At 41.6% G+C, this 11,779-nt stretch overlaps 1 non-coding gene across 1 annotated transcript; it reads right to left on the reverse strand.

The window, feature by feature from the left end:
• Nucleotides 1-1,054: 1,054 nt before the first annotated feature.
• Nucleotides 1,055-1,238, reverse strand: LOC143759636 (U2 spliceosomal RNA). The gene has a single exon (XR_013212241.1). It is a non-coding gene; the product is annotated as a U2 spliceosomal RNA (small nuclear RNA).
• Between the last annotated feature and the right edge of the window lie 10,541 nt (nt 1,239-11,779).

An 11,779-nucleotide genomic window follows, 5' to 3' on the forward strand; every position in this document is an offset into this window, starting at 1 on the left:
GAGTAATGTTTTGGGCCGGAATCATGGGGAAACAGCTGGTAGGGCCCTTTAAGGTTCCTAAAGGTGTGAAAATGACCTCCGCAAAGTATATAGAGTTTCTGACTGACAACTTTCTTCCATGGTATAAAAAGCAGAAACGTGCCTTCAGGAGCAAAATCATCTTCATGCATGACAATGCACCATCTCATGCTGCAAAGAATGCCTCTGAGTCATTGGCTGCTATGGGCATAAAAGGAGATAAACTCATGGTGTGACCACCATCTTCCCCTGACCTCAACCCTATAGAGAACCTTTGGAGTATCATCAAGCAAAAGATCTATGAGGGTAAAGGCAGTTCACATCAAAACAGCAGCTCTGGGAGGCTCTTCTGTCTTCATGCAAAGAAATAAAGCAGAAACTCTCCAAAAACTCACAATTTCAATGGATGCAAGAATTGTGAAGGTGATATCAAAGAAGGGTTCCTATGTTAACATGTAACTTGGCCTGTTAGGATGTTTTGGAGTTAAATAACTTTTTTGTTCAGTGAATGTGACCTCCTAATGCTGCAAATTCCACAAATGAGCATTTTCAGTTCTTTAAAACATATCAAATGGTTAGAAATTCTACTGTGCCTAATAATTTGGAACAGTGCATTTTGAGTTTTTATTTATTTTGGAGATTATGCTTTTATCATTGGGAGGTTTCTTCAATAAAATTTGATGTATACTGTAACGGGTGATGACTTTTATTAGACTGACTGTCATTTGCACCGACCGTTTAGGAAAATCCGAGAAAAATGTAATTTGCATAATAATTTGGAACATGGTGTAATGACATTACAAATTGAAAACAATACAATACAATGCTTTACATCGGTGAAAACAATGAACACATAAGATATAGCAAAATTGGTCAACTTCAACCAAATTGCGTTTGGCATCTGAAATGTACAATTTTGAACCTGAAAAAAAACAAATGAAGGGACAAAAAGAGCAAAGAAAGAATTCAAATATCAATCCAAAAACACAACTTGCATTGATTTCAATTCAATCTGTTTTTGGAAACTGGATTAGGGAAGGGGTGCACCTATCCTGGAGGTACTGCAATATCAGGTCAATGTGTGGAGTGGACAGAGCAAGCTCTTTTTCCATCTCTTTGTTCTAAAAATCAAATTTAATATATGGTCCTCAGATAGGGGACGTATCAGATATTAAACTGATAAGAACGGATTTTTTGATTGAATCAACATCCAAGGCTCTGAAAATTAGGATCGAAGTCACACCAAAACAGTGCACAAGGCAAGGATTCATGTGGACCCTTCCCATAAGAGAGGGTCCCCAATTAACATTCCACATCCCTCAGAGCAAGAAGGCCACGGCGAGGGTCAGGGATCTTCGATGCTCTCCATAGCCGAAGTGTTGTGAATTCTGCTCTTGGGCTCCCTCCGGTGGTTGTTGGTGGTAGTGCAGTTGTCTTGGGGTTGTAATCCAGGGCAGGTGTTTCTGCTGATTCGGTCAGTACAGGTACCACCTACTCCTGAGAAAGTCTCTCATGCGGCTCCATGGTCACCGGATCATAACAGTACAACTGGCCAACAATGAGTTAAATGCATCTCAGAAGAAGGGAAGAAAGAGCCATTTTTTTTCTGTAGCCTGCTTTGTCTTTTCTTCCCTCTTTTCCTCTGGGTGACTGAGGAGTCTTGTGCTAGCATGGATGTTCAGGGATTAGTTTCTCGTATAGACCAGCTTGCTGCTAGGGTACAGGGTATTTCTGATTATATTGTTCAGACTCCGCTTTTAGAGCCTAGGATTCCTACTCCTGATTTGTTTTTTGGGGACAGGTCCAAATTTTTGAGCTTTAAAAATAACTGTAAACTGTTTTTTGCTCTGAAGCCTCGTTCCTCTGGTGATCCCATTCAGCAGGTTAAAATTGCCATCTCCCTGCTGCGTGGCGACCCTCAGGATTGGGCATTTTCCCTGGAATCTGGGAATCCGGCCTTGCTTAATGTAGATGCCTTTTTTCAGGCTCTAGGATTATTATATGATGAACCAAATTCTGTGGATCAAGCGGAGAAGACCTTGTTGGCCCTGTCTCAGGGTCAAGAAGCGGCAGAATTGTATTGTCAGAAATTTAGAAAATGGTCTGTGCTGACTAAATGGAATGAGGATGCTTTGGCGGCAATTTTCAGAAAGGGTCTTTCTGAATCTGTTAAAGATGTTATGGTGGGGTTTCCCACGCCTGTTGGTCTGAGTGATTCTATGTCTCTGGCCATTCAGATTGATCGGCGCTTGCGGGAGCGCAGAACTGTGCGTGCTGTGGCGTTGTCCTCAGAGCAGAACGGAACAACAAGGATTCAGACGTCAGAATAGGTTGTGTTTTTATTGTGGCGATGCTTCTCATGTCATTTCAGTCTACCCAAAGCGTACAAAGAGAATCGCTAGTTCAGTTACCATTGGAACTGTACAACCTAAATTTCTGTTATCTGTGACCTTGGTCTGCTCATTGTCGTCATTTTCTGTCATGGCGTTTGTGGATTCAGGCGCCGCTTTGAACTTTGGACTTTGAATTTGCCAGGCATTGTGGTTTCCCCTTGCAGTCTTTGCAGAACCCTATTCCTTTAAGGGGCATTGATGCTACACCTTTGGCTAAAAATAAACCCCAGTTTTGGACACAGGTGACCATGTGCATGGCGCCAGCCCATCAGGAAGATTGTCGTTTTCTGGTGTTGCATAATTTGGATGATGCTATTGTGCTTGGTTTTCCAAGGTTGCAGATACATAATCCTGTGTTGGATTGGAAGTCTATGTCTGTGACTAGTTGGGGTTGTCAGGGGGTTCATAATGAGGTTCCTGTGATGTCAATCTCCTCTTCCTCCTCTTCTGAAGTTCCAGAGTTTTTGTCTGATTTTCAGGATGTATTCGATGAGCCCAAGTCCAATTCCCTTCCACCGCATAGGGACTGTGATTGTGCTATTGACTTGATTCCAGGCTGTAAGTTTCCTAAGGGCCGACTTTTCAACCTGTCTGTGCCGGAACATACCGCCATGCGGAGTTATGTTAAGGAGTCTTTGGAGAAAGGGCATATTCGGCCATCTTCTTCACCGTTGGGAGCGGGATTTTTTTTTTGTTGCTAAGAAGGATGGCTCCTTGAGACCCTGTATTGATTATCGCCTCTTGAATAAGATCATGGTCAAGTTTCAATACCCTTTACCTTTGCTTTCCGATTTGTTTGCCAGGATTAAGGGGGCTAGTTGGTTTACTAAAATTGACCTTCGGGGGGCATATAATCTTGTTCGTATTAAGCAGGGTGACGAATGGAAAACTGCGTTTAATACGCCCGAAGGCCATTTTGAATACCTTGTGATGCCATTCGGGCTCTCTAATGCTCCATCTGTTTTTCAGTCCTTCATGCATGATATCTTCCGGAATTATCTTGATAAATTCATGATTGTATATTTGGATGACATCTTAATTTTTTCCGATGATTGGGAGTCTCATGTGAAACAGGTCAGGATGGTATTTCAGATCCTTCGTGATAATGCTTTGTTTGTGAAGGGGTCTAAGTGTCTCTTTGGAGTGCAGAAGGTTTCTTTTTTGGGCTTCATTTTTTCTCCCTCATCTATAGAGATGGATCCGGTTAAGGTTCAGGCCATTCATGATTGGATTCAGCCCACATCTGTGAAGAGCTTTCAGAAATTTTTGGGCTTTGCTAATTTTTATCGCCGTTTCATTGCTAACTTCTCCAGTGTGGTTAAACCCCTGACCGATTTGACGAAGAAAGGCGCTGATGTAATGAATTGGTCCCCTGTGGCTGTCTCTGCCTTTCAGGAGCTTAAACGCCGATTTACTTCTGCCCCGGTGTTGCGTCAGCCAGATGTTTCTCTTCCGTTTCAGGTTGAGGTTGACGCTTCTGAGATTGGGGCAGGGGCCGTTTTGTGTCAGAGGAATTCTGACGGTTCCTTGATGAAACCGTGTGCCTTCTTTTCCCGTAAGTTTTCGCCTGCTGAACGCAATTATGAGGTCGGCAATCGGGAGTTGTTGGCTATGAAGTGGGCGTTTGAGGAATGGCGACATTGGCTTGAGGGAGCCAAGCACCGTATTGTGGTCTTGACCGATCATAAAAATCCGATTTACCTCGAATCTGCCAAACGGCTGAATCCTAGACAGGCTCGATGGTCCCTGTATTTCTCCCGTTTTGATTTCGTGGTCTCGTATCTTCCGGGTTCTAAGAATGTTAAGGCTGATGCCCTCTCTAGGAGTTTTTTGCCTGATTCTCCTGAGGTATTTGAGCCGGTCGGCATTCTGAAGGAAGGGGTGGTCCTTTCTGCCATTTTCCCTGATTTGCGACGGGTTCTGCAGGAATTTCAGGCTGACAAACCTGACCGCTGTCCAGTGGGGAAACTGTTTGTTCCTAAGAGATGGACTAGTAGAGTGATTTCTGAGGTTCATTGTTCTGTGTTGGCTGGCCATCCTGGTATTTTTGGTACCAGAGATTTGGTTGGTAGGTCCTTTTGGTGGCCTTCTTTGTCGCGTGATGTGCGTTCTTTTGTGCAGTCCTGTGGGACTTGTGCGCGGGCCAAGCCTTGTTCCCGTGCTAGTGGGTTGCTTTTGCCTTTGCCTGTCCCTGAGAGGCCCTGGATGCATATTTCTATGGATTTTATTTCAGATCTTCCGGTTTCCCAGAGGATGTCGGTTATCTTGGTTGTTTGTGACCGGTTTTCTAAGATGGTTCATTTGGTGCCTTTGCCTAAATTGCCTTCCTCTTCTGATTTGGATCCGTTGTTTTTTCAGCATGTGGTTCGTTTGCACAGTATTCCGGAGAATATTGTGTCCGACAGAGGTTCCCAGTTTGTTTCTAGGTTTTGGCGGGCCTTTTGTGCCAGGCTGGGCATTGATTTGTCTTTTTCTTCCGCATTTCATCCTCAAACAAATGGCCAGACCGAGCGAACTAATCAGACTTTGGAAACTTATTTGAGATGCTTTGTGTCTGCTGATCAGGATGATTGGGTGGCTTTCTTGCCATTGGCCGAGTTTGCCCTTAATAAAATACTTCAAAGAAAGCAAGGAATATCGCCTAGTAATATGGCATGCTTCAAAAACAGCACACATCCAATATAGGAAAATAGAAGCATTTAGCCATAGAATATATAAAAAGGATTTCTTTTATTTAAATATATCCATCAAATAACATATACATTTTTTATTATCAATAAACAAGTTAAAATCGGGGGTAAAGCTGCACAAAGAAACCACCGCCAAATACCACACAGGCAATAAGTGAATAACATGAAAATCAAGAAATTATTTTCCTTACGGGTAAGTATGATTGCTATTCACCGAGTGTTACACCTATTCCATGGTGTGTCCTATAAATTGCACTAGTGTGCTAAAAGTCTGAACCTTTTTATATTGTCTACTTGACCGCAAAGGTACCAAAATAGTAGATATTACGTTAGGAGTTCCAATGCCCTGAGGAGGTCTAACTTATGGAGACATGGAGGCTCAAATATAAGAAATCAATTACCTGTGAGTGGTGTTGGTGACCCAACCCGGACGCGCGTTTCGCCTGTGGCTTCGTCTGCGGGGAAAGTGTGTTTCCCGCAGACGAAGCCACAGGCGAAACGCGCGTCCGGGTTGGGTCACCACCACCACTCACAGGTAATTGATTTCTTATATTTGAGCCTCCATGTCTCCATAGGTTAGACCTCCTCAGGGCATTGGAACTCCTAACGTAATATCTACTATTTTGGTACCTTTGCGGTCAAGTAGACAATATAAAAAGGTTCAGACTTTTAGCACACTAGTGCAATTTATAGGACACACCATGGAATAGGTGTAACACTCGGTGAATAGCAATCATACTTACCCGTAAGGAAAATAATTTCTTGATTTTCATGTTATTCACTTATTGCCTGTGTGGTATTTGGCGGTGGTTTCTTTGTGCAGCTTTACCCCCGATTTTAACTTGTTTATTGATAATAAAAAATGTATATGTTATTTGATGGATATATTTAAATAAAAGAAATCCTTTTTATATATTCTATGGCTAAATGCTTCTATTTTCCTATATTGGATGTTGCCCTTAATAATCGGGCTAGTTCGGCTACCTTGGTTTCGCCCTTCTTTTGTAATTTTGGTTTTCATCCTCGTTTTTCTTCGGGGCAAGTTGAACCTTCTGATTGTCCTGGTGTGGATTCTGTGGTTGATAGGTTGCAGCAGATTTGGGCTCATGTGGTGGACAATTTGGTGTTGTCTCAGGAGGAGGCTCAGCGTTTTGCTAACCGTCGTCGGTGTGTTGGTTCCCGGCTTCGGGTTGGGGATTTGGTCTGGTTGTCTTCCCGTCATGTTCCTATGAAGGTTTCTTCCCCTAAGTTTAAGCCTCGGTTATTGGTCCTTATAGGATTTCTGAGATTATCAATCCGGTGTCTTTTCGTTTGGCCCTTCCGGCGTCTTTTGCCATCCATAATGTTTTCCATAGATCTTTATTGCGGAAATATGTGGTGCCCGTTGTTCCCTCTGTTGATCCTCCTGCCCCGGTGTTGATTGATGGGGAGTTGGAGTATGTGGTTGAGAAGATTTTGGATTCTCGTTTTTCGAGGCGGAAGCTTCAGTATCTTGTCAAATGGAAGGGTTATGGCCAGGAGGATAATTCTTGGGTTGTTGCCTCCGATTGTTCATGCTTTTGATTTGGTTCGTGCCTTTCATTTGGCTCGTCTGGATCGGCCTGGGGGCTCTGGTGAGGGTTCGGTGACCCCTCCTCAAGGGGGGGGTACTGTTGTGAATTCTGCTCTTGGGCTCCCTCCGGTGGTTGTAAGTGGTAGCGCTGCTGTCTCTGAATCGCAGCATTTATCAGGTGTGTTCACTTTTTGCAATTTTGACTGGGCTATTTAGTCTCGCTTCACCCTTTAGTCAGTGCCAGTTGTCCATTGTTCCTGGAGGATTCACATCCCTGCCTGGTCTCTTTTGCTTTGCAGTTTATTTCAACAAAGATAAGTTCTGGCCTTGATTTTTGCTGTCCACATGCTGTGGCCTTATTGTTTAGTTCTTTTCCATGTTTTTGTCTTGTCCAGCTTGGTCTGTATAAGGATTTGTTTAGCCAAGCTGGTATCTCTGGAGATGCAGATATACCCTCCATATCTTTAGTTAGCTGTGGAGATTTTGTATTTTCTGTGGTGGATATTTTCTAGTGTTTTAATACTGACCGCATAGTACTCTGTCCTATCCTTTCTATTTAGCTAGAAGTGGCCTCCTTTGCTAAATTCTCATTTCAGTCTGTGTATGTTTTTTCCCTCTCCTCTCACAGTCAATATTTGTGGGGGGCTGTCTATCCTTTGGGAATTTTCTCTGAGGCAAGATAGTTTTCCCTTTTCTATCTCTAGGGGTAATTAGTCCTCCGGCTGTGTCGAGATGTCTAGGGAGCGCTAGGTACATTCCACAGCTACTTCTAGTTGCGGTGTTAAGTTCAGGGTCTGCGGTCAGTACAGGTTCCTACCTTCTCCAGAGTACGTCTCATGCAGCTCTTAGGCCACTAGATCATAACACCTACCCCTCCACAGAGATATAGATTTCAATCTAAGAGAGGACTCACAGGTTCCCATACAGATGAAGACTTTATTCTAAGAGAGGATTGGCATTGTTAGGTCCTGGTAACGAGAAACGCCTTACCGTGGCTACCAGGTACACATGAATTGGCCAATTTATGCGCTAAGCTTTCTAAATTTTTCATATTTCTAGTGCAGTAATGCAATTAAATTTTCATATTTCATGTTTGCAAGCTGTGGCGCTACAGAGTGCTGCCTTATTTATGTGATATGGAGTATGTAAATCAGCTGCTGTAGTGCTAAGCAGTAACTGAACTCACCCTCTACCTGTGCAGATGTAGATGCAACTAGAAAATTGTATGTGAAGAAATCGTGACAGTCATTTTATACGCAAGAAAGGTAAAGCCAGGCACTCCTATTCAAGATAAAACAATTATGCGTTTATTAACATCAGCAAACGTCTGTGTGCAGTGGGCCGGTGTTTTGGTCTGAGATCTTGTTCACGGCCTATAAAATATACTTTATAAATTATATATATATATATATATATATATATATATATATATATATATACATACACACACATATATATATACATATATATATATATGTGTATATATATATATATATATATATATCAAAAACAAATCACTCACATCATGATACAGAGAAAAAAAAATATGAACATAAAATAAAGTGCACACAGAAGAAACACATGATTTAGGGGCAATACATGATCATATGAAAGGAAATATTCATATACTGTGATACATGATTCAAAGTATAACGCATGATTATTTGAAACAACTTAATGATTGCATAAAACCAGCAAATATGTGATAATTGATGTGACAACTGTGTGAGATTTTGTCCAATTTGATTTTTTTTCTCATTTTTTGTGTTGTTCCATTAGGCACAAAGGAAATAAACACGTGTATAACAAAACATGTAATTTAAAAAATTTTCTGGGAAAAATAATTCATTTTCTGGAACAATTTCAAGGTTGTCAATGCTTTTGGCCATAACTGTATGTTACTTAGAGTATATAAAATGCCTTAATTTCTGAACAGGATTGGGGTTAGATCTGATTCTAAATTCCCAAAATGTGAACTTCCAGAGGCTCATTTAATGCATATGCTATGGGAATGCAGAGAACTAGGTACTTTCTGCAAAGAGGTACTTAACATTATTGATATAGTATACTTAGTATAAGTAGCTGCAGGGCCGAAACAATATCTTCTGGGAATTCTAGGTTATACAGATCTTGATGAAAAAATTATGCTTGGCATACAATGCATGCTTTATCAAGTATGGAAGACAATAGCTGGAAGGTGAATGCAAACATCTAAACCTAAGGTTAAAAATTAATAATACTATAAGAATAGTGCAAGGGATATATTTAAAACATGAATGTATAACCTTAGGTGAAGGCTTGTTCAATGAGGCTCTTAAATTGTAGAATATACTTTAATTAAAACCGTCCAGTTTTAAGTCCATTTCTGATCAGCAAATGAATGCAGGTGATATTCTGGTTCTCTATTACCCCCCAAAAATCATTGATTATATAACTGGCTTTTATAACTGTGGTAAATGTAAAGCAAGGAGTTTGGAACTAGTAAAAATCAATTAAAGAGTATAATTTTAATTATTATTCCAAAAATCAGGGGTGGGGAACCTTTTTTCTGCCAAGGGCCTTTTGGATATTTACACCATCATATAAGAGCTGCACAAAATTATCAACTTGAAAATTGCCCTGCTACATTTAGTCAAACATTTAACTAACTCACTCTAATGTGATGGCTGAAACTGCTTCTCTTTGGTGCGGCTGTGATGTTAGGTGGTATGGATGATGTTTTGCTTCTTGAACTAAGAAGAAAGAAGACCAAGACAAAAAATGGTGCGCACACCTGATACAATACAAAAATACAACTTTATTGAGTACCAAGGACATACAAAAGCGTAACATTAAAACTATCTAAAAACATGCACATATCAAGGTAATCATCCAACACCTCTGAATGATGTACAGTATATATGGGATAAAATGCAACATGTGGGGATACAGTAAAACCAGGATGGAGTAAGAGTATCATCTGTGAAAAATCAAGGTCACATGGCGGAAGACCTATACGAGGATAGCCAAAACACTAGTGGCAAATGATTCCTCTTTGACCAACAAAAAGCTGTTTTTCATCATCATATTTTCCCATATTACCTCCCAAGTGGGGTTAAATTCATGGGCTTATTGTTGGCCAAAGGGGAATAATTTGTCACTGGTGTTTTGGCTATCCTCGTATAGGTCTACGGCCATGTGACGTTGATTTCTCACAGGTGACACTCTTATTCCATCCTGGTATTACTGTATCCCCCACATGCTGCATTTTTATCCATACTGTATACACATCATTCAGGGGTGTTGGATGATTACCATGTTACGTACATGGGAAGTAGTGACCACGGCACTCAGGGATTCTTGGGAGGTGCTCAAGTAGGGGATCCAACCCGTAGGTAGCAAATACAATAATTCTTGGCACTCAGGAGAAATTTGTTGAAAGATTCAAAAAGTAGATTTTTATTTTAGTGCATCCAGATCAACATATAAACGTTTTCGGTCTCGACAACTGAGACCTTCATCAGATACGGTTGTCAATGCTGCAGTGTATATACAAAAGAGACAAGAGAAATGCTTTTGAATAAAGATAATACTGTTGCACAATAATACATGCGAAACAAATAACAAAGTATGTAATCAATACTATACTAATGAAAAAGACAGTCTGCATACAAACATAAATAGTGGCATGCAGCGCAGGTAGCAGAGATGGATGGATCCGGCCTGAACCTGCGTGAGTCGTGAGTCCTGTTGTGAATTTGCTTTTTGCTCCCTCTAGTGGTTACTAGTTTTTTGACTCTGGTTTTTCTGTCATTCCTTTTATCCGCACCTGGGTCGTTAGTTAGGGGTGTTGCTATTTAAGCTCCCTGGACCTTCAGTTCAATGCCTGGCAACGTAGTTATCAGAGCTAGTCTGCTGTGCTCTTGTCTACTGATCCTGGTTCCAGTTATATCAGCTAAGTCTGCCTTTTGCTTTTTGCTATTTGTTTTGGTTTTGTATTTTTGTCCAGCTTGTTCCAAAACTATATCCTGACCTTTGCTGGAAGCTCTAGGGGGGCTGGTGTTCTCCCCCCGGACCGTTAGACGGTTCGGGGGTTCTTGAATTTCCAGTGTGGATTTTGATAGGGTTTTTGTTGACCATATAAGTTACCTTTCTTTATTCTGCTATCAGTAAGCGGGCCTCTCTGTGCTAAACCTGGTTCATTTCTGTGTTTGTCATTTCCTCTTACCTCACCGTCATTATTTGTGGGGGGCTTCTATCCAGCTTTGGGGTCCCCTTCTCTGGAGGCAAGAAAGGTCTTTGTTTTCCTCTACTAGGGGTAGCTAGATTCTCCGGCTGGCGCGTGTCATCTAGAATCAACGTAGGAATGATCCCCGGCTACTTCTAGTGTTGGCGTTAGGAGTAGATATATGGTCAACCCAGTTACCACTGCCCTATGAGCTGGATTTTTGTATTCTGCAGACTTCCACGTTCCTCTGAGACCCTCGCCATTGGGGTCATAACAGTTTGCCAGGCCCGTATTAAATGTTTAATGCATTGCAGAAGAGGGATTATAAGAAAGAAGATTCTGAGTTTTTTTTTTTTTCTTCTTCCCCTTTACCTCAGAGTGGCTATGCTTGCTGCAGACATGAATGTCCAGACCTTGATTACAAGTGTGGACCAGCTGGCTACTCGTGTGCAGGGCATACAAGACTATGTTATCAGAAATCCTAGGTCAGAACCTAAAATACCAATTCCTGAACTGTTTTCCGGAGACAGGTTTAAGTTTAGGAATTTCGTGAATAATTGTAAATTGTTTTTGTCCCTGAGACCCTGTTCATCTGGAGATTCTGCTCAGCAAGTAAAAATTGTGATTTCGTTCTTACGGGGCGACCCTCAGGATTGGGCTTTTTCGCTGGCGCCAGGAGATCCGGCATTGGCTGATCTTGATGCGTTTTTTCTGGCGCTCGGTTTACTTTATGAGGAACCCAATCTTGAGATTCAGGCAGAAAAGGCCTTGCTGGCTATGTCTCAGGGGCAGGACGAGGCTGAAGTGTATTGCCAAAAATTTCGGAAATGGTCCGTGCTGACACATTGGAACGAGTGTGCACTGGCCGCTAATTTTAGAAATGGCCTTTCTGAAGCCATTAAGAATGTTATGGTGGGTT

This window comes from Ranitomeya variabilis, chromosome 3 (genome assembly GCF_051348905.1).
Source record: "Ranitomeya variabilis isolate aRanVar5 chromosome 3, aRanVar5.hap1, whole genome shotgun sequence".
NCBI classification, from domain to species: domain Eukaryota; kingdom Metazoa; phylum Chordata; class Amphibia; order Anura; family Dendrobatidae; genus Ranitomeya; species Ranitomeya variabilis.